Source organism: Epargyreus clarus, unplaced genomic scaffold (assembly GCF_041222505.1).
Source record: "Epargyreus clarus isolate Ecla_fem2 unplaced genomic scaffold, WU_Ecla_fem_2.2 ptg000018l, whole genome shotgun sequence".
NCBI classification, from domain to species: Eukaryota; Metazoa; Arthropoda; class Insecta; order Lepidoptera; family Hesperiidae; genus Epargyreus; species Epargyreus clarus.
In genome coordinates, this window is record NW_027332226.1 from 10,569,129 (window position 1) to 10,591,402 (window position 22,274).

The following is a 22,274-nucleotide window of genomic DNA, read 5'->3' on the forward strand; positions in this document are numbered from 1 at the left end:
AAATTGAAGCCACAAACAGCTTATTATAGTAAGTTCTTTTTTTTAAATTCTTGACAAATAAAAACATTTTTAGACAAAATTTACGAATAAATAACTAATACTGCGTAATTTACATAATAGATGAATAATTATTTCAAATATTTTAGGGACATTTTAGCACGAAGACGTGGCAAAACTTTTTACGCAACTATTTCAATTCTTAATACTGGGTACATTTTCTTGTTAGGAGTGAGTAATCTTTACTAATCTATGTATAAAATATGTATGGTAGAAATAAGAAAAAACCGATTGTCAAGTGTTTGTCTGTCTATTTGACCCGGGTAATCTCCGAAACTGCTGGAGCTATTTTGGCTAGACTTCACAGATAGCTGATATTTTAGGAGTAACTTTGGCTCCTATTAAGATAAAAACAGAAATCCACACAAAACAAAACATAGTAAGACACATCGTTGTTTTCTTAAAAGTGTTGCAGGATTAAAAAATAGTTTATATTTTTGGCATTGGCATCTTACATTTTTATAACCGAGTAAAACCGCTGAATACAGCTAGTATATAAAATAATAATTTTGTTAACCAATCTGTCTTTATAGATTGATTATAAACATAGTGAAACATACTATTTTACATAAATTATGTTGAAATAAAGAATATATTTTCCTTTGAACTCGTTTTTCTACATCATATAACTAATTATGTAATAACATGTTTATATATTAAACTTGAAACAGATTACCAACAACTTAAAAGTGACTACGACACGACTTTTATAGTGGTCTACAAAGTTTTAAATAAATTACTACTCTTATTCTTACTACCATTATGGCAGGCAAAAAGGTGGTTCGCTGAAACTTTTAGAAACAAATAATACAAAAATATTCTGTTTTTATTCAAGAGCCAAAATTATTTACCAATTGGTTCAATAACCACATAGTCCATTATGATGATGGATCCCCGGGTTTAAAGGAAGGACACCAAGATAGCAACACTAGGAATTGGAATGGGGAGCCTAATAAAATATTCATAAAATATTTTTTAATTTAGACTCATAAAATATTTTTTAAGATTCATAAAATATTTTTTAATTTAGACTTCAAATAGGATAAAAATATAGAGACAATAATATTTTAATCAAAATAATCTTTCATATTAAGTACTTTTCTAGTACACGAATTTTAGGGTTACATACCAAAACGGTAAAATCGGAACCCTATTACAAAGCCTCCGCTGTTTATTACACAGACATAGAAACACAATATTTTTTACAGAGTATATATTACGGTACCACCTACTTAAAATAAAATAAAACATTTTTAAATAAGGAAAGACCCAACTTTTCAATCCGTCCATTGAACTTTTAATTTTCACTTCAAATTTTCACAATATACAGTACATTTTTACACAATGATAATTTAATGCCACCGAACCCTTTCTGTGTGAGCTCGACTCGCGCTTATCCAATTTTTTTACTAAGCCAACCAGATGAAACAGTTACTTCGAATATTGGCTAAGAGATTTATCATCATAAATATTTATTGCGGCGGTTTTACGACCTTCCGAACATGCACGGATTTTCGATTATTTGGAAGAAACCTTAGAAAATTGACAGAAATATTCCGTTGAAGATAACCTACGTCACCTTTTGTAGAGGCCCATATTGTATACGTAATGATAGTTCTATTCCACTGAGATAAGCTATTTTCTACTGTACTGTATGGAAAAACAGTCAAAATAAGAAGCTTTTTCTAATATTTATCTCTTTTATTAAATAAGTAAATGAAACAAAGTAGTAATTATTTTTGAAATGACAAAAAAAAAAATATTATTTTGTACTTATTTATATCCCAGGCCAAATTAGTCACAATGACTAAGGGCCGTATTAATAAACCGATCTCAAGTTTGAGATCTAACTCAAGTGCGATCTTAAGTTCGTTATCGTATTAATAAACAAAACTTAAGTGTCTAACATTAAACGCGCTCTCACTTGAGATCTGTCATCGCATTCGCTAATTAATAAATCAAACTCACTCTCAAGTAGCCTCTTGAGATGCGTTCTGAGATGGTATTAGCTGAGTGTAGTCGGACCTTGACTTGAGTCGACGTTTACGTATCGCCGAGAAATGGATTTTGAAAATATTTTAGACGAAATAGATTATTACGATTATTATGAATGATTACGATAATATTGATGATCGCTTTAGTTCTCGGTTACCGAAAATTTATTTAAGGGACGCTCAAAATCCTTTTTAAATGCCTATAAATAAATTTCAAAAAAGGTATAGATTCTATTTACACTTCTCTTTCACAGTATCACTAATTTTTATATTAATTTATATCTTGATTCAACTTCATAATTTAGCTATTAGGATTTAAATTTTTATGTTGTATTTTTTTAATTGAATGGATTTTTTTAAATTAATTGTAATGAAATTATTTTATTTTTTATTCTTTCTCACGTTTTATCCAGGATTGGTTGATTTAATTAAGATTGCAATTGTAATTAATATTTTTTTTTATAATATAAGAGTAGCAGACGAGCATGCAGTCCACCTGATGGTAAGTGGCTACTGCCGCCCATGGACATCTGTAATCAACCCCAGATAGGATTAAATATTCCTACCTGAGGTCGGCCACAGATGCGCCGCTACCCCTGAGAACTAAGCTGGAACGCCTCGAAAAAGTCTGTCTCCCTTACCACACCCTTCAAACAGGAACACAGCAGCGCCTAACACCGCTGTTATTAGGTAGACATAGGGGTGGCGGTGGTGCCGCCTGAGTCGAACCACAAAGGGTTCTACCACCTTCAAAATATATTTAAACTCTTAGAGTATACTTCTGTAATGTATTTTTTTGTATATCTTATTATTTAATACCTACAAAGTTTAACCAAATGTGTAAGGTAAGGCTGGTATGTGTCAAAAATAATACAAATATAATTTTATAAACAATATATTACACAAAACTGTTTCTAGTATTACAATTATAAAAAATAGTTCCTTTTCAAAGTAGATTTAAATTTTAAATTACTCAGCTTTACCTGAAAGAGAAAATCCAGAAATGCTTTATAATATAACCTAATTATATAAAATAGGAAACTTATTAAATTCTATTATTCAAAATGTAGCTTTAATTCATATAGTTCTGAAAAAAAATAAAATGAAATTCCTTATAATATAATCTTTCATATTAAATAGGAGATTTATTATTACTTAAAATGTAACTCTAAATTATAATACCAAATATAGGTTTTAAAATATATACCTATTGAATCTTCTCTGTTTTTATTGAATATAATAATAATGTTATAAGTAAATTACAGCTAATACCTAATAAAATCAAAAGCTTTTCTTTTTTTTTCTAACATTGAGGCAGCAGGCGGATGCAAAGAAAGTGAACAGGGTGGAGTGCTAGGCTTGATTATAACTTTCTCCTTTTCTTGTGTATCATTAGGCGCGGCATAACAGTAATTTCTAAAATAAAAAATAATATTAGTAATGCAGTCTGAAATATTACTAATTATTGTATAACATTAACTAACGAATAGCTAAGATATGTAGATATGTAGATGCAGTACTTCAAATAGTTAGATATGTAGAGTAACTTTTAAAACATTTTAAATACATACCTGATACAGTGTCGGAATCATCATCAGCACTAACAAGGAGCCCTGGAGTCAGCTACGATACATCTGGATTCATTTCTGCGTCACTGGTAGAAGGGCCGCCTCCATTTGACAATGTTTTCACATTGTTGTTGCTTTAGGTCATCCACAACCGCATTAGTTGTTTACTCGTATCCTACAACATTATCATAAATATAAAATCATGCCATTTTTATCAAATACAAGTCATTTGTATATATATGTTGTTTCTGTAGTATTTGTATTGTAAGTTTCTGTTCATTCTAAATTAATAATATAAGAGAGTATAGTAGCTCTGTAGGGAAGTTAACCTATACTACAGGTTTTTTACCCAATTTAGGCAGCTGACGATACTGAATTCAAATAAACGATTATTATAAAGACTACTCTGAGAAGATTGCAATTGTACTGATGCTTCATGAAATAAAGAATTATTATTATTTGGTTTAAGGTTATTGATAAACATGAAAAATAGATGAGTACTTACTTGACGGGGTATGTGGGAGCTGGCATTATATTCACTAGCAATTTTATACCATGCAGAGTTCTTCTGTTGCGAATAATATCCGTCAATTTTAATACACTCCACTACACTATTATCTGAAAACGTTGTTTCCACTTCCCTGAATATGTGTTTCTTATTCATTTCCATAATAAAACAGTCCAACTAATGTAAATACAGCTAAATAATTCGCACTTCACAACCAACTCATAACAAATAACAATGGAACAAAAGTAAACAAACTAATGACGCGACGCGTTTTGTTCACAGTAACAGTGTCTGAAATCGAACTCGTAATACTTTTTTCCGAAAAATATTGCACGTGAAATCATTTACTTTTTATTTAGTATACGATTTAAACAGGATTTGTCATTTTTATAAATATATTTAATGAGATATTTCACTACATTAAACATTTTATTGCATTAGCAAAAGAGCGGAACCGAAACGCTGCATGACGTGATTGTAATGTTCAACTCTCATTCATTCATAGCTGTCATTTTAAAAAATATTTTTAATCTGTTCTACTGTTTCGAATGAGATGCTTCTCTTGAGACCGGTATCAAATGATACGCACTTGATACTCATTTATTAATTAGCGACGCTCTCAAGTCGCTGATCGCAACTTAAGAGCGACTCAGTTGATACGAACTTAAGATTGATATTGAGATCCATCTATTAATACGGCCCTAAATGTCTACTTTTAATACCACTAATCATCAACCGAGACTACAGGTACACACTACTACCACATAAACAAAATACCAATAACAATACGTTACAATAATAGACCTCAACTTTTTACATTATTTACAGGAAACACGGAAATCAGGCGGTAAATTATCAGCGACGACAAATAAACATGATTAATGACCATATAAAACTTTCTGTAAGGAAGAATGTGAATATGTCGTATTCACACAGAAAATGTGCTTCAGTTTATTTCTGAACGATATAGGATTAGCATCTTGTCAAACGCATAAATAAGCTCTTTATAATGTTGAGGATGACAGCTTTGGTTATTGGAGTCTAGCTACCCACAGCGGCTCTGCTATTTCTCAATTATTTCGAAGTAGTCACATTAAATTATGTTTAAAGTCGAATAATATCTTCAACTTTTTAAATATCAGCCAGAACTTTTATTTATAGATATAAAATTGTACATACCTTTTAAAACTCACTTAAGCTTATTTAAATGTTAAATGTATATCGGCACAGGTTGTAAGCCTTTAAATAACCGATTGGTTCAGATAATTATAATATCATATGTCCCGATATTTATAAGTTGGAATCCGAAACGCTGTCCACGCCCTGAAGGAGACTGACTGACACTACGAGTATTACATAACGAACTGACTAAAGTAAGCATTCAATTAATAATTAAATTATTCTTCCAAGCCTTTTTGCCTTCTTTCTTGCCTTTTCTTCCAAGGTTAACAAATTGGCAAAAATAAAACTAGATAATCTACCAGTCTCTCCCTTTGTATATATTTTAATTATACATTTTGGTAGAGCAACTCTAGTTCTCGACTATGTCCACCAACTCTACCTATTTTTGTTTCTACACAAAAACTATACTGATCATCATCACCATTATTGTCCCACTGCTGGTCACTTGTCTCCTCTCAAAATGAGAAGTATTAGGCCATAGTCCACCGCGCTGGCCAAGTGCGTATTGGTAGACTTCACATACCTTTGAAAACTTTTTTTTAAGAATTCCCAGGTATGCAGGTTTCCTTGTTTTCCTGCACCGTTTTAGCAAGTGATAATTAACTTCTAATACGCACATAACTTTGAAAAATCAGAGGTGCCTGGGATTTGAACCTCGGCCCTCTCGATCAAGAGGCCGTATCACTGCTTTAAAAAAAAACTATACTATTGAAGAAGAATATATTTTTTCAAGAACCTCTGTTGTAACATTTTAATTATCTGGACCAATTGAAATTAATTTCTCTACTATTACATGACATGATATCCAATAAAATGTATGTTGGGAACTTGGCATTTAACTGGGTATTATATTCACAACGATAATATTGTACACTCAAAATATTAGATAATATATTATTTATTTTATTAAGAAAACATAGATATTTCGTTAAGGATCAAATGTTTCAGATTCGAATCGTAAATGAATAATATTATAATATGTTATTCTATTATAGCCCTCTTAAAATAATATCATAACGATCATAAATTTACATTTTTTTTATCCAAATGTTAAATTAATTTTATTAAGAAAATAAATATTATTCCTTGAGTATAAAAAACAAATTTGAATCCGAAATAAATAATGATATTATATTTTTATTTGGCAAATTTAAATAAACATATTAAAGTTACATGATTTATCAAAATAAATCCCAAAACAGAAATCGTAAAGGTGACAAGAATAAGTAAATATCGGGACATCTAAAGACAAATTCTTCAGAAGGCCAAATGAAAGCATTTATCTACTCGTATTTGACAACGCTTGTGTACATTCGACCCAGGAAATCCTATTGTTCAGTTTTGTCTATGGTTCTACGTATTAATTATCTGTCGTTGGTATTAATTTTAATCTGTAGGATTAAAAGCATAGAGATTTATAGTTTGAAATAGTTCGTTGTAGTGTCGTTGTCGTCGTGTCGTTCGCGGTGGTGTATGCCGCCACCGGGATAAAACTTGTTCGAGAAGCTTCGGAGTCGTCGGTCGCGCTCGCGCATATTTGTCGTTTTAGTTATACTCCGAAGTAGAAGCCACTATTCGTATTCGTAGCGTTTCCTTTAAATTCGCGTTAACTTCATTGTTCGCGGTGCAACGTGCTGTAAGATCGACGCCACGTGAGAAGAGGAAGAAGGTATAGGTAACCGGTAGACCATTCCGAGGTAAGACTAGCTAGCTCGAGCTTAGGGTGAGTTGAAGGTGCCTTATATCTAGTACAAGAGGCTGCGCCCATCAGCAGCAGGTGAGTGCGTGACCCTATAGCACTTTGCATCTTATTTTTCGTATATACAGTCCACTTAACCTTCTTCGGGACACGGTCATCCTGTCCATCGAAGAGAGGAACATTCGGTTCCTTATTTGTTCTAACGGCCGCGGAAATCTTAATATTTTCGGTCTCGGAGCCGAATGCATAACATTTTTGGTCTTCGAGACGTATTCACCACATTTTTGGCCATCGTGCCGGATGTATGCTTCACATTTTTGGTCCTTCGAGCCGGATCTTAATTGTTCCATCGTCCTAAACACCATTTTTGCTATTTTCCGTCGACCGAACATAACGAACATTGAAATTAATTTTATCGTGTCGTATTTCGCTAAAGGAACGAACATTTACGTAAAGTGGCTTCTAAATTTGTCGTTTCGTGTCGTATTTCGTATTAGATTTGCTGTTTTGTATTGCATTTCTATAAAATTTCGTAATTTTCGTTTTGTCGATTAACATTTTATGTTGAGGGTGGGTGTGATTCTTTACAACTCATCACTTTGTTAGTTGTACTTAGGTCCCGCCATCTTTGCGCTATTTTTATTAATAGTCGTTGGTTGTCAGTATTGCATTGCGCCATATTTATTTGTCGTTGGTCATATTGTCAATACTGTCAAATTGTATTAGACTTTGACGTATTATTGTGTCGAAGTCAGCTGTCAGTGACATTGCAATTATTTGCTATTGTTGTCGATTTCGTTAAGTTTATAAACTTATCAATTAATGACAATGTCTACTGGGAGCAACGAAAGTGGCGCAAGTGATGGGGACGTTAATAGGATTGCCCGGGATTACAGTATGATGCGATTGGAGTATATAGCGGGATCGGATATGACAGGCTGCGTTGAGGAGGACCTTAGGGAACTTTCAAATGAATTCCATAAAGCGCAAATAAATTTATTGCGTTCATTAAGTGCTGCCCAACGCCAGTCTGAAATTGGTGTAACTGCATCATTTGATACAAAATTTAGAAGTGTTTGTCCCGTCTGCGGCATTTAAATAGTGACCGTCAGATTAAACAAGAAGTAGTTTCGGGTTTTGCTAAGCTGCCTAAAATTAACATTAAGCCATTCGATGGTAAGCTAGAAAATTGGTTATCTTTTAAACAATTATTTGAGTCGTTGATCCATAATAGAAATATTCCTAATGTGGAAAAGTTACATTACTTGTTAACTTGTGTCGAAAATAAAGCGTATGATTTAATCAGGAACTTTCCACTCACGGATGAAAATTATATAGACGCGTATGATACACTTAATAAATATTATGATAAGAAGCGCTATATAACGGCCTCCTATTATCAAAAGTTGTTGTCATGCGAGCCAGTGAAAACAAAATCAGCTGTAGAACTTGAGCGTGTTCATAGAACTTTTGTGGAGAATTTAAGTGTTTTGGAAAAGTTTGGATTACCAGATAAGAACTTCATGTTGTTCCATTTATTTTGATCAAAATTAGATCGGGCCACAAAAGAATCATTTCAATTAGAATTTAATTCAGATGAGATACCAGAGTTCACTCAAGTTCAGGATTTTGTTGAGAAACAAGTTAGGGCATTAAGTGAGGTAACTCCGAACCCAATATTAAGTAATGTAGGAATATCAAAAGAACCGAAACCTTAAAAAGTAACTTTAAAAAGTCCAAATCCTCATTTGTCGTGTCAGGAGTGACTTGTGACTTTTGTACTGGCCAACATAGTCTTTCATCATGTAAGAATTTTCTAAATTTAGATATAGATTCTCGATTTAAATTCATTAAAAATAAAAATCTTTGTATCCGTTGCTTTTCGAAAACTCATAGGGTAAAAACTTGTCGAGTCCCTATAAGTTGTGGTGTATGTGGGTGTTCACATAACACATTGTTACATTTTAAAAAATCGGTTACACCGTCCGCTGATAGTAATTCCCAACCTGATACTGAAGTTGTTAGTTCCATGAATAATAATGCACAACTGAGTAATATTGTTTTAACTTCTGTCGGTGGTAAAAGTACAATCTTGTTTTCTACAGCTAAGGTTCTTATAAAAGATAGTTGGGGAAACTTTCAACCTGTAAGGGTGTTGTTGGATTGTGCAAGCGCTTGCAACTTTATTTCGGTACCATGTGCAAAGCGCCTCGGGTTATGTATTAAAAACACTAAACAATCAATAAATGGAATCGGATCTTCTGTTGCTGAGTCTCGTGGTTCACTATGTTGTGAAATAAAATCCTATAACTCAAATAAAATCGATTTTAAGTTTGAAGCTTTTGTTTTGTCGTCGATATGTAGTGACCAACCTGCACATTTTGTTGATTTTTGTGGTTGGTCACATATTAGGAATTTACCTTTGGCTGATCCAGACTTCGCTCGTCCAGGGGCTATTGGCATGCTATTGAATGCGGATATTTTTGCTTCATCTATCATACCTGGTCTGAGACGAGGGAGGCCGGGACAACCAAAGGCTCTAAATACTATATTTGGTTGGATTCTAATGGGTGAGTGTGAGGTAGATCACACACACAACTGTCGTAATGGTAAACAGAGTGATTGTTTTTTCGTCGATAACTCTTATTTATCAAATATAAAATTAGATAACACTTTAAAAAGATTCTGGGAAACAGAAGAGGTTCGCACTCCTGTCTGTAAAATCCTTTCGAAGGAGGATCAAGCCTGTGAAAATTATTTCACTAATAATTATAGTCGTAACGATGATGGTAGATTTGTGGTGCCTCTGCCATTCATGAATCCTGCAGTAAAGCCATCGTTCTCACATTCCCGTGAAATTGCTTTAAAAAGATTTCTCTCTCTCGAGCGAAGACTTAATATAAATGTTGAATTTAGAGATGCCTACGTTCGGTTCATGAATGAGTATGAGGTTGCCGGTCATATGGAGCAGGTGGATCCCCCGACTTCAAGCGTTGGGAAGTTTTATTATATCCCTCATCACGGAGTATTGAGACCAGATTCTGTTAGCACCCCACTTCGTACTGTGTTTGATGCAAGTTGTAGAGATGCTAATGGATTGTCTTTGAATGATACGCTACTTGCTGGGCCTAAACTGCAAACTAATATTTTCGATTTACTTATTCGGTTCCGTTGGCATGCTGTCGTTTTTACTGGTGACGTCAAACAGATGTATAGACAAATCTTGGTTTGTAGAGATGACACCGAGTACCTACGCATTCTGTGGCGCCCATCTGCTGACGGTCCTATACGTGACTATAGGCTTCGCACGGTCACTTATGGCGTATCATCTGCACCGTTTCAGGCTCTTCGTGCGATCGCTCAACTAGCAGAAGACTCTACCCAAGAACTTCCGGCTGCTTCTACAGTTCTTAGTAGAGACATTTATGTCGATGATATCGTGTCGGGCGCTGACTCGGTAGAGCAAGCTCTGCAATTGCGCTCGGAACTCACAAAAATTTTGTCGTCTGGTGGTTTCCATTTAAGAAAGTGGACATCTAATTGTAGTGAGTTTTTCGTTAATCTTCCATCTTCTGACTTATACTCAGAAGAATTTAAACATTTCGAAGAGATGTCAGACCTCTCCTTAAAAATTTTGGGACTTTTATGGCATCCGCAATCGGATGATTTTAGATTTCGTGTCGTCAACCCCGATGATTCTAGGTGCACCAAACGTACCATACTCTCCCATATTGCGCGGATTTATGACCCTTTGGGATTTCTAGCGCCGATTACGTTTTATGCTAAATATCTTATGCAACTTCTTTGGACTTCGGGAGTTTCATGGGACGATAATGTGCCACCTCACATTGCACACGAGTGGTTGCGATTTAAGTCTCAATTGTCGTCGTTAGTTTCGATTACCATTCCTCGGCGTATGGTAAATTCTTTCGTGTCGTTACAGTTGCATGGCTTCTGTGACGCTTCAGAACGTGGCTATTGTGCTGTCACATTCTTTCGTGTCGTTGAGGCGGATGGCTCTACATCCGTTCATTTTTGTTGCGCAAAGTCGAAAGTCGCGCCTTTGCGAAAATTGTCTATTCCAAGATTGGAACTTTTAGCTGCTGTCTTGTTATCTACTTTAATGGAATCAGTGGTAGAGGCTTTAAAACCATTTCATGCAGTTCAAGAACTTTACGCATGGTCTGACTCTACTGTCACTTTGGCTTGGATTAAATCTTGTCCATCCAAGTGGAAAACGTTTGTGGCGAATAGAGTCAGCCACATTCAGAGTAGAGTAGCTCCTGACCATTGGCGTCACGTGAGCTCTAGTTCGAATGCTGCTGATATTGGTTCTCGTGGTACGCTTCCAGCTGACCTCGTTGACTGTTCCATTTGGTGGAAGGGCCCTTCATGGCTTGTAGAGCCAGAAAATGATTGGCCTTCTTCATTATCGGTAGAACAAGACACAGACTCTATCGCAGAAGAACAAAGGATTCTTAGCCTTCTGTCACCGGAAAAGGTGAATCTCGTTAGCGATTTGTTAAACCGTTTTTCGTCGCTTTCTAAAGTAAAGCGTGTTTTGTCATTTTGTTTTCGTTTCGCTCATAATTTGAGAAATTATAAAAATAAATTTGTCGGTGCATTACAGCCTTGTGAGCTACGTCAAGCTTTTGAGTTGCTCATAAAGCAAGCACAAGTAGAGTCGTTTTCGTTTGAATTGGATTGTCTAAGTAAAGGTTCGCCTAATTCGCTACCCAAAGCCTTGCGTAAATTGTCTCCTTTCGTTGATGACGCGGGTATTTTGAGGGTGGGCGGTCGGTTAGCTAACGCTAATGTAGAGTTTACCGTTAGACATCCTATTCTTTTACCTCGTAATCATAGATTAACATTTCTTATTATCGATGAGTACCATAAGAAATTTATGCATCCTGGTGCTCAAACTCTACAACATTTACTTTCACAAGATTTTTGGACTCTCTCGCCAATTCGGATTGGTCCTGTAGTTGTTGCTCTCTGTTGTGAGCGTGGGGTGAGAATCTAGAAGTTTTTTTGTCGTTTTCGTAAACTAGTTACGTTTCAGCGTAACTCTTTCTTGTTGTAGGTTAATAATTTGTGTCGTTCTCGTAAGTTACTTACGTTTCCACGTAACTCTTTCATGTCGTAGTTCGTAATATGTGTCGTTTTCGCAAAGTAATTACGTTTTAACTTAACTCTTTCTTGTTGTAGGTTAAGTAATTTGTGTTTTACGTTTGTGTTTTCGTAAATACGTAGTATTTAGGTGGGCGGTATGTTCAGTTTTGTCTATGGTTCTACGTATTAATTATCTGTCGTTGGTATTAATTTTAATCTGTAGGATTAAAAGCATAGAGATTTATAGTTTGAAATAGTTCGTTGTAGTGTCGTTGTCGTCGTGTCGTTCGCGGTGGTGTATGCCGCCACCGGGATAAAACTTGTTCGAGAAGCTTCGGAGTCGTCGGTCGCGCTCGCGCATATTTGTCGTTTTAGTTATACTCCGAAGTAGAAGCCACTATTCGTATTCGTAGCGTTTCCTTTAAATTCGCGTTAACTTCATTGTTCGCGGTGCAACGTGCTGTAAGATCGACGCCACGTGAGAAGAGGAAGAAGGTATAGGTAACCGGTAGACCATTCCGAGGTAAGACTAGCTAGCTCGAGCTTAGGGTGAGTTGAAGGTGCCTTATATCTAGTACAAGAGGCTGCGCCCATCAGCAGCAGGTGAGTGCGTGACCCTATAGCACTTTGCATCTTATTTTTCGTATATACAGTCCACTTAACCTTCTTCGGGACACGGTCATCCTGTCCATCGAAGAGAGGAACATTCGGTTCCTTATTTGTTCTAACGGCCGCGGAAATCTTAATATTTTCGGTCTCGGAGCCGAATGCATAACATTTTTGGTCTTCGAGACGTATTCACCACATTTTTGGCCATCGTGCCGGATGTATGCTTCACACCTATTATGTTGATTTGTGATCCAACAGAAATATACAGATTCGTCGGATTTGTTGACCAACCCCTTAAGGACATTTAATTTCCTATGTGTCACCTACAATTTTAACAATTTTTGTATAAACGATCCGAAGAATTAAAGAAACCATAATTCGAGAAAATTACACCTGACAACAACGCACAACATATTTGACAAGACTTTGTTTTTTTTTCAAAAATTAACTTTTAGTAGGTAATGCTTTTTTACCTTTTACCCTTATTCAATAAAAACAAGTGAATTGAGGTAAGTTTCTAACGTAAATCTGTAAATTGAGTCAATTTTCATAACTCTAAAAAGTTTCGGTTACAGTCGAAACTAGGATTTAAACCAATTTTTGGTTTCGGTTTCTTCTGAAAAACCAGATTCGGTCGGTCACTAAATAATAGTAATACGCAGTGCAGTACTACGTTGGAATGGTACATGTGAGGTGACCACAATGCACGCGGTGCATACGTGTGCGATTAGACTTGCATGAAACAGCCTCCCTCAGACACCAGACATTCTGTATTTTGCACGGCTGTCCGTTATCCCACACCTGTACCCCTACCATGAGATTTCACGTGTCGAAAAACATGACTGTTTTGGTATTTGTTTACCTATTGGCCCATACAATCTCCAAGTTCCGACACAATCCGCTAGGGGCGCTGATTGGAAATAGTATGGGCCAATACGTAAACAAATACTAAAACAGTCATATTCGTCGACACGTAAAAATTCATGGTAAGGGTACTGTTATTTTCACATGAGTTTCCCTTTACGCCTTTCCCTTAAATACCACATATGTATGTACTAACTACTCATACCGCACTAAAAGGTGCCACACTAAAAGTGTTAATATATTATCTAAAAGAACATCTTGTACTTTCATACACCATAGTAATTCCATTGACCTGCTAAATAATAAATATCTGCCTTATTCTAATTCACATCGTCAATAATCAATAATTTAATACTCGTAGAATTAATACGCGATAATTTAAATATATCACATTATATTTCGTAAATTATATTTTGATGTTATTTAGGCATACATAAAAGTTACTTCGATTTTTGGAGTAGCGACTTTAAAAATATACCTAACATATTTTTGTAAAATGTAAATGTATTTCATAATCAATCACTTAGGTACGTGCTTCGACAATATTCTCAGAAATAGATCGTATATCTCGAAGTACTCGTGTTCTTGATCGATGTTTCAGAGAACAAGAGTAAAATGACGCCAATTGTTTTAGTTTTAATGGCCAGCGTAGAGTTTTTCTTTTTTATGATTTTTTTTATACTACAGGAGTAGCAGACGAGCATGCAGTCCACCTGATGGTAAGTAAGGTTAATTAAAGATGTCCAAGATCGACAGTAGTCACTTGCCTTTAGGTGGACTGCATTCTCGTCTGCTACTCAACAAGTTTTTTTTTATATAATATAAGAATTATATAAAAAAATACCTGATACCTGAACATCTGGATCCAACTCATGGGCCATTATAGTTAACTCCTACGCAGTGACGTAGCATAGATACCTACCCGTCACATAGGAGTTGCGTTGGCGAAAACAAAGGTTCTATTTGAATGTTTTTATCTCACCTATGCCAGGGGAAGCAAGAATAAAATAGTTTGTTTCAACACCAATCAATGTCAAATAAAATATATACAGATGGTTAAAAACTGTTGTTTTAATTAGGCAATTAACATGCATGTTAAGCTGTTATGTAACCAAAGATATAAACGATGTAATAATCATAACACTGATCGCTTGTCACATTTATTAATCTCGCGACAGTCCCGACATTTGCCAAACTCGTTTATAAATGAATACTACATTTTTTATTCGTTAAATTATAGGACTAGCTTTAATAAATAAGAGCATAATGACTTTACAATAAGTAGTATGGGATTGTATTGTGATTTTTTTTCTATCAATTTTGAACTGAGCGCGAAAACGCTTGCTAGTGTCATAGCGTCTGCCGGTGACGTCACGCTTTTGCCGGTAAGGCATGACGTCGTTAGCTTTTCAGACAACATGGCCGACTGTAATATTTTACATTTTTTTTTATTGAAAATATAATTAATCCTTACGTTTACATTAAGCCAGGTCCACCAATTTGAATCCTTTAAACATATTTTTTACTAAAAACTAACTAATGATTTGATTATATAATAATGTCATCATGCCTATCATACCTAAATACGAATGCCTACTTTATTATTAAATTTACATTCCGTATAGAAATGCGCAATTTAAAACAAGTCTCATTTAAACGTCGTAGCACATCAACAGATTCTTTTTTTATAATATAGGAGTAGCAGACGAGCATGCAGTCCACCTGATGGTAAGTGGCTACTGCCGCTCATGAATATTTGTAATCAACCCCAGATAGGATTAGATATTCGTACCTGAGGTCGGCCACAGATACGCCGCTACCCCTGAGGACTAAGCTGGAACGCCTCGGAAAAGTCTGTCTCCCTTACCACACCCTTCAAACCGGAATACATCAGCGCCTAACATTGCTGTTATTAGGTAGAATAGATTCAGAAGTAATTCGAGACTGAACAGTCCGTTTGTATACTGTACGCTTAGTTGACCTTTAATTAGTTCCTACCATTCATTTATACGTCGTTAGTGACGATTTGCGTTCCTAAAACACCAGTACACTAATTAGAAACTACTAGAATTACATACCTATTAGCTTGAGATAACGTATAATGTAGCATAACAAAAAGTTAATTGGCAAAATTCGTAATAGCCAGTAAATTTGTAGATTTGTTTCATTCGCTTAAAGGTGAATTATTTAATGACTAAGTCATAGATTAGTATAGATATCTCACCGCTTTGTAATTGAAGGAAGCCATTAAATGGCTTAAACGGTTGACAATTGTGTCAGTCATTTAATGGCTGTCATGGTATAATTTACGGGGAACAATGTCGACATGCACAGTTAGGTGGTGCTAAAACACGAAATCGAAGAAAACGTGCGGATAAATATCGTTTCAATCGTAAATGATCTAAAAACTACATTTTTTTAAATATTTTTCAAACACGAAAATAGATGACAGTGACAACTTCAATTGTCAAAACTGGTTACATTTTCTTGTTACGATTGAGTAATCTTTACTAATCTTTCTAATTACTAATCTATGAACTAAGTATGTACCTATAAATAGTTTTATCGTATCGTATAAATTCTTAATAGCAAGTAATCGTGTTATTTTTTTAGAATTTTAAATGTAAAATATTTAATGACTAAGTGTGTATAAATAGTTTTATGGTATTGTAAATTTTTTGTCGTCCCTGTAGCATGTGTGGGCTATATATTTTTAAATCGCAAGATATATTAATAAATTCTTAGGCAATAAAATGTCAGCGGAAACTATCAACAGTTCGCTGTTCGTTCGTAGGAATTTCTCGTACGAGTAGGTGTTATAGTTGTATATATAATAGAAACCAACTAGAGAATAATAAAAACTAACATTAAAGAAGAAACACGAATACCGCACCACTTACGACTTTTCAGCTCCCTAAGGAACATTATACTTTATTTAATACAAATTGTCAGTAACTACGAAAACACAATGTTTATATTAAACTTTTCGTATGCGTGTCGTATTCTTATATTTCTTCCTGTTACATCAATACTTGACGAAATTTATGTCTGAAAAGTTATACGTCGTTAGTGTAATTAATAAAGTACATAATATAATGTCACATCAGCGCATCAAAGTTCGGTTCTTTTTGATCCGTTTTTCCAAACACGCCAAAATATATATAATACAGCATGTACCGTTTTAACAGGACTATGAACCTAACCTAACCCAACATGACTTTTCAGGTAGAGCAAACTACTTTTGACTTTGAATTTCTCGAATTAAAATTGAAATAAATTACGCTGGCTTGTGAAATTTATTTTAAAAGTAATTTTGATAATAATCTACTCTACAATTAGTTTTAACTACAAAAGCATAAAATAGCCTAAACAAACTTAAAGCAATAACATTGTCCGTAAGACGTAATATGTCCCAAACGTAATAAGAAATGTTTCTCGCAAACTTATTTATATGTTGTAAGGCTTAGGATTATGTAATGTGACATGTTAAGTTCGAAACTATCCCGAGCCTACTGGGAGTAGTTATGTACCTTGCAATAGTTGTAAGTTTGAAGGAGGTAATAAATATCGTAAAGGGTAACACGGTTATTCAACGGAGCTCGGAATGTTAGAACCGTTTACTTTTGTCGTATCGTATTAATATGCAAGACAAATAGTTTAGTTCGATTCTACCCGATTATAGAGGGTAATGTTTTGTATGTAATTATGTATTTATGTATGTATGTCTCATTGTTTTTCTGTAGCACAAACGACTCGATGGATTTTTATCATGAGGTGTTGTTGAATTCGTCTAAATTGTCGGAAGGCTATATTTTTACACAAAAAAAAAATAATTTTATAAAATATCTCTCTTGTACTCTTTTGTTTGTCGATATTCTTTCATTTCACGACTGTAGCGCTGCAACCTACTGCTTCTCTAGTGTCTATCGTGAAGTAGAATAGACAACACTACGACTCTCAAGTCGCAAAAGCCATGTGACCCGCGCCACCGCAACGTTGCAACCGCACGATCGCAAGACTAATTAAAGATACGTAATATAATCATTGTAAACAAGTTAATGAAAAGCTTGTAAAAAGGAAACATCCAAGTAAGTAAGTTAGGGTTAAGTTTCAGTGCATATTAGTGACGTCAGCACACAATTGTATCCAAACTTAAAATATATATGAAGGTGGTAGAACCCTTTGTGGTTCGACTCCGGCGGCACCACCGCCACACCTATTTCTACCTAATAACAGCAGTGTTAGGCGCTGCTGTGTTCCGGTTTGAAGGGTATGGTAAGGGAGGCAGACTTTTCCGAGGCGTTCCAGCTTAGTCCTCAGGGGTAGCGGCGCATCTGTGGCCGACCTTAGGTAATATCTAATCCTATCTGGGGTTGATTACAGATGTCCATGGGCGGCAGTAGCCACTTACCATCAGGTGGACTGCATGCTCGTCTGCTACTCCTATATTATAAAAAAAAAATACCACAAATTTAAAAAATAATATTATGATAAGAATTTCGACCATTGAGCGCACATTACTCGTCTAAAATGGGCGAGGCGTAATGGATGTGTAACATCAGAGTTTACTTTGTTTTTTATTAACAAACGAACGTGCAGCGCTTTCACTCAAAGCACTTAGCGCCTAAGTAAGTTAGGGTTAAGTTTCAGTGCATATTAGAGACGTCAGCACACAACTGTATACCCTTATATACCTACAATGTGTTAGATTAGACGATGAGCACATTTAATCCCATGATAATTCATGCTAAATGCTTACGGGTGATTAAATTAAAAATACATGAAAAATATTAATAAATGACAAAAGAAAATACTTAAAAATGTCGTAAAATTTCCCCCACGAAACGACAACAAAGCGACACAACTTTAGATATACAGTGTGTTAGGATAAATAAAGAACATGTAAATCTCATGATAATTCATGGTTACAACTGATTAATTATTTAGTAAAACAAAATATTAAGGAGTGACAATAACTCAATAAACCGTCGTAAAATCCCCCATGAAACGACATCAAAACGCTAGCGGACTATCTTATCATGATCTTATCAAACTTGCGATTTTTGTCTAGCAATATTCACTTATTTTGCCACGAAGTTTCATTATGAAAGCTAGGTTTTAGTGCCACTAAATGTTTATCAATAGTGCATTTTAATGTATAATCCTGTGAAAAAAATATTAAGAAAACAGAGTGCGCAAGTATAACAAAATATGACTAACGTATAATTTTATCATTACGAATAAGTATGCCTTTATTCAATTATTCAGAAACACCATTAACCCACAAAAATAAAACAGATATGGAGCAGAATAATAATGTTATAAATCCTTACAAGTTTTAGCCACATATATTCCATGTAACAAAAACATACCTAATGTTACTAATGTTAAGAAAAGAACCAATATCACATTTGGCGTCGAAAGATCTCTTCTTTTTGTAATGTTACAAAGATTATTGAAATCAGCTCTGCGATTAGCTCTTCTGATGATATTTTTTGTTTCTATGTTCCATAGAATATTATTATTTTCTTTTGATAGAAATGACCAATAGCATATATAGCACGTACTTAATATAAAGTGTTCTTGTAGTCAATGGTCATCTACCACTAAATAGTAATAAGCCAGTCATCATCATCAACTCATTCCAGTCCCGCTGCTGGGCACTGGTCTCCTCGCATAATCAGAGATCAACCGTTCTGGCCATTTGCGAATATATATAATAGATAGATTTCACATTTTACCTTAAAGATTTTTTGAAAATAAAAGATTTAAAAAAAAGTTTAACTTTACCGTCAAAGCAAGTCATAATTAATTTCGTATGCGTATACCATATAACATCTAACAATCAAACCTAAGCCTCAAACCTCAGACCTCGCGATTGAAACGAAAACTTTCAACCACTAAACTTTATCTTAAAATTGTACATATTTCTTCTGAGGTAACAGCAATAACATAGTATTTTATTATATAACAATGTAAATATGTTTGCTACAGTCAACAAACTAGGTACCTACGTAACCATGAATTCTTTCTACGAAGCGTAATGATGAAAGTACCCTATTTTTGACGCCGCTATTTGAGAAACCCTCAAAATACCGACACAGAATTGTAATATCAACAATTTCGCTGCGTACTACACGAAGCGCCCGACATTTATAAGAATTCATTTCCCTTGAAAATAATTTCGGCAAATATTTTTCCTAGTAAAGCTACAACTACCTACTATTCTACTCTACTTTTGGCTTCATTCTCTCTTCTTGCATTTCAACTTGTATGTAACATGCTCTACTGTTGGACTCAATTTTGTAATTTCACGTCTATTTTCCGATGAATTTATGCTACTACATAGAGGAAAATCTCTAAAGTAAACTTTACAGTAGCCGTGATGATATTTACTGATTTTTAGATGAGATTTTTAAGTCGCATTTGTCGACGAATCTCCTTTAGTTAGGGTATTAATATTATTTGTAGAGGGCTCCTTATTAATACGCTTTTATTAGCTTGAGACGTATGTATGTTGGTATATTGGTATGTTAGTATGTTAGTATGTTTGTATGTTAGTATGTAACGGAATCTTTGAACATGATTTTAACCCCCTTCAAAACGTCGGATTAACTCGAAATTTGGCATACTTATTAAGGACCGATGACAATTCAATATTTTAAACATTCTGACCCGTTATCCTTACTATCAGGATCAGCGATTTTTGTTTTCCTGAGACCCGGAAGGTCTGCGTTAAGACCAATAAAGGAATCTACCAGGCGCGCCGATCACCTATTTCTCGGAAACGCTACGTAATAATCGTTAAAATAATCACTAAAAAATGAAAAATAAATAATAGTTTAAAAAAACTAAAAAAATACACTTTTTATAGAAAATCCAACTAAAAAATAGAAAATATTTTTTTTTAATTTGAATTAAGAATAGTGTAAATAAGATAAAAATATTTTTTATTGTAAAAAAAGCGTGGGGTGCTTTTTAAGATATTATCAAAATCATAATCCTTCTACTCAATATCGATCAATAAAATATTTATAACTATTGACACCATGCACCCCACGCATTTTTTACAATAAAAAATATTTTTATCTTATTTACACTATTCTCAATTCAAATTTAAAAAAAAAATATTTTCTATTTTTTAGTTGGATTTTCTATAAAAAGTGTATTTTTTTAGTTTTTTAAACTATTATTTATTTACTACTATTTTACCACGCTTTTATTAGCTTGGGTTGTATGTATGTATGTAACGGAATCTTTGAACTTGATTTTTGCCCACTTTGAACGGTCCGATTGATTTAAAATTTTGACCAATTATCAAGAATCGATGACAATACACGATTTTAATAATTTTATCCCATTCTCCTCATGAAGATCGTCAGGAATCAGGATTAACTATTTTCATTGTACGATTTTAGCGTGGTTTTTAGTTTTTAAACTATAATTATTATGTTAAAATATACAAAGAGATCCGACTAAGACATATAGGTAGATAATAATCATTCTAGTTACCGTCCTACACTACGACAATATTGAATACAATCATAAATTTGAGCTTGCTTTACCTGTTAATCTTAGCACACATTACACCCACTAAAAATACATTACAATAAGTACCTAATAATTCACATAGGTATTAAGGTTTAAGGTACTATTAACCACATTCTATTTCTCATTGTTAAAGTTAGAAATCATTTTTTTATATAATATAAGATTAGCAGACGAGCATGCAGTCCACCTGATGATAAGTGGCTACTGCTGCCTATGGATATTTGTGATCTACCCCCAAATAAGATTAGATTCCTTTCTGAGGTCAGCCACAGACGCCACTATCCCTGAGGACTACGCATGAATGCTTCGGAAAACTATGTCTCCCTTACCACAACCTTCAAACCAGAACACAGCAGCGCTTAACACTGTTGGTAATACGCAGAAATAGGTGTAGCGGTAGGGCCGCGCGGCGTCGAATGATAGAGGATTCTACCACCTTTAACTAAAACTAAGGTAAGGTCACATTTTATTTCATTGAAGTGGTAAAGATGATTTCCTTAGTTAGTAAGTAAGATTACCTGATATTAACATAAGTGAAGCCTATAAATCCGCATTCAACCAGCATTGTGGAATAATGTCTTAACCCTTTTCATACTGAGATAAGACCCGAGCATAGAAGTGAGGTTCTAGGGGTTCTAGTGATGAAGTATTAATTCGGTTTTGGGTATCACTCAAGGAATATATCTCAAGAAAATCTTAACCTTTTTTCCTGAACTATCTGTCAAAGTAACTTTATGTAAAGCTATCTGTACCCGAAATTTCAAATAATGTCTCACAGAAGAGCAGACAAACAAACAAAGGTTTTATATAGTGTCTCACTAACTATGGGCACTCAAACAAAGAAACATTTATTTATATCAAGTAATTAGAACGGACTTGTTAAATTACATTAATTAATTATATCAAATCAGATAACATTTAGAATAAAGATTAAATAAATAATTAAGTATAATAAATTAAATATGAACTAAATTTAAATGTTAGACAATTAAATTAAAATTATATCATTAAATTACTATTAAAATAAACTCTGATATAATGTAATAAGTAAGAATAATAAATACGTATGTTGAATTAGATTGGCATATATTACGCATTTACTCTATAGTCATCTATATGATACGCTAACT

The 22,274-nt window shown here is 34.3% G+C and overlaps 1 protein-coding gene and 1 long non-coding RNA gene across 2 annotated transcripts in view; both read right to left on the reverse strand.

Moving 5' to 3' along the window:
- Positions 1-22,274, reverse strand: part of Pbanr (pheromone biosynthesis activating neuropeptide receptor) — a 104,768-nt gene that overhangs the window by 13,545 nt on the left and 68,949 nt on the right. The window lies entirely within an intron of this gene.
- LOC140749802 (uncharacterized) lies at positions 2,931-4,833 on the reverse strand. Its single transcript, XR_012103127.1, has 4 exons — positions 4,125-4,833; positions 3,623-3,794; positions 3,324-3,467; positions 2,931-3,034 (listed from the first exon to the last, which is right to left on the reverse strand). It is a non-coding gene; the product is annotated as an uncharacterized LOC140749802 (long non-coding RNA).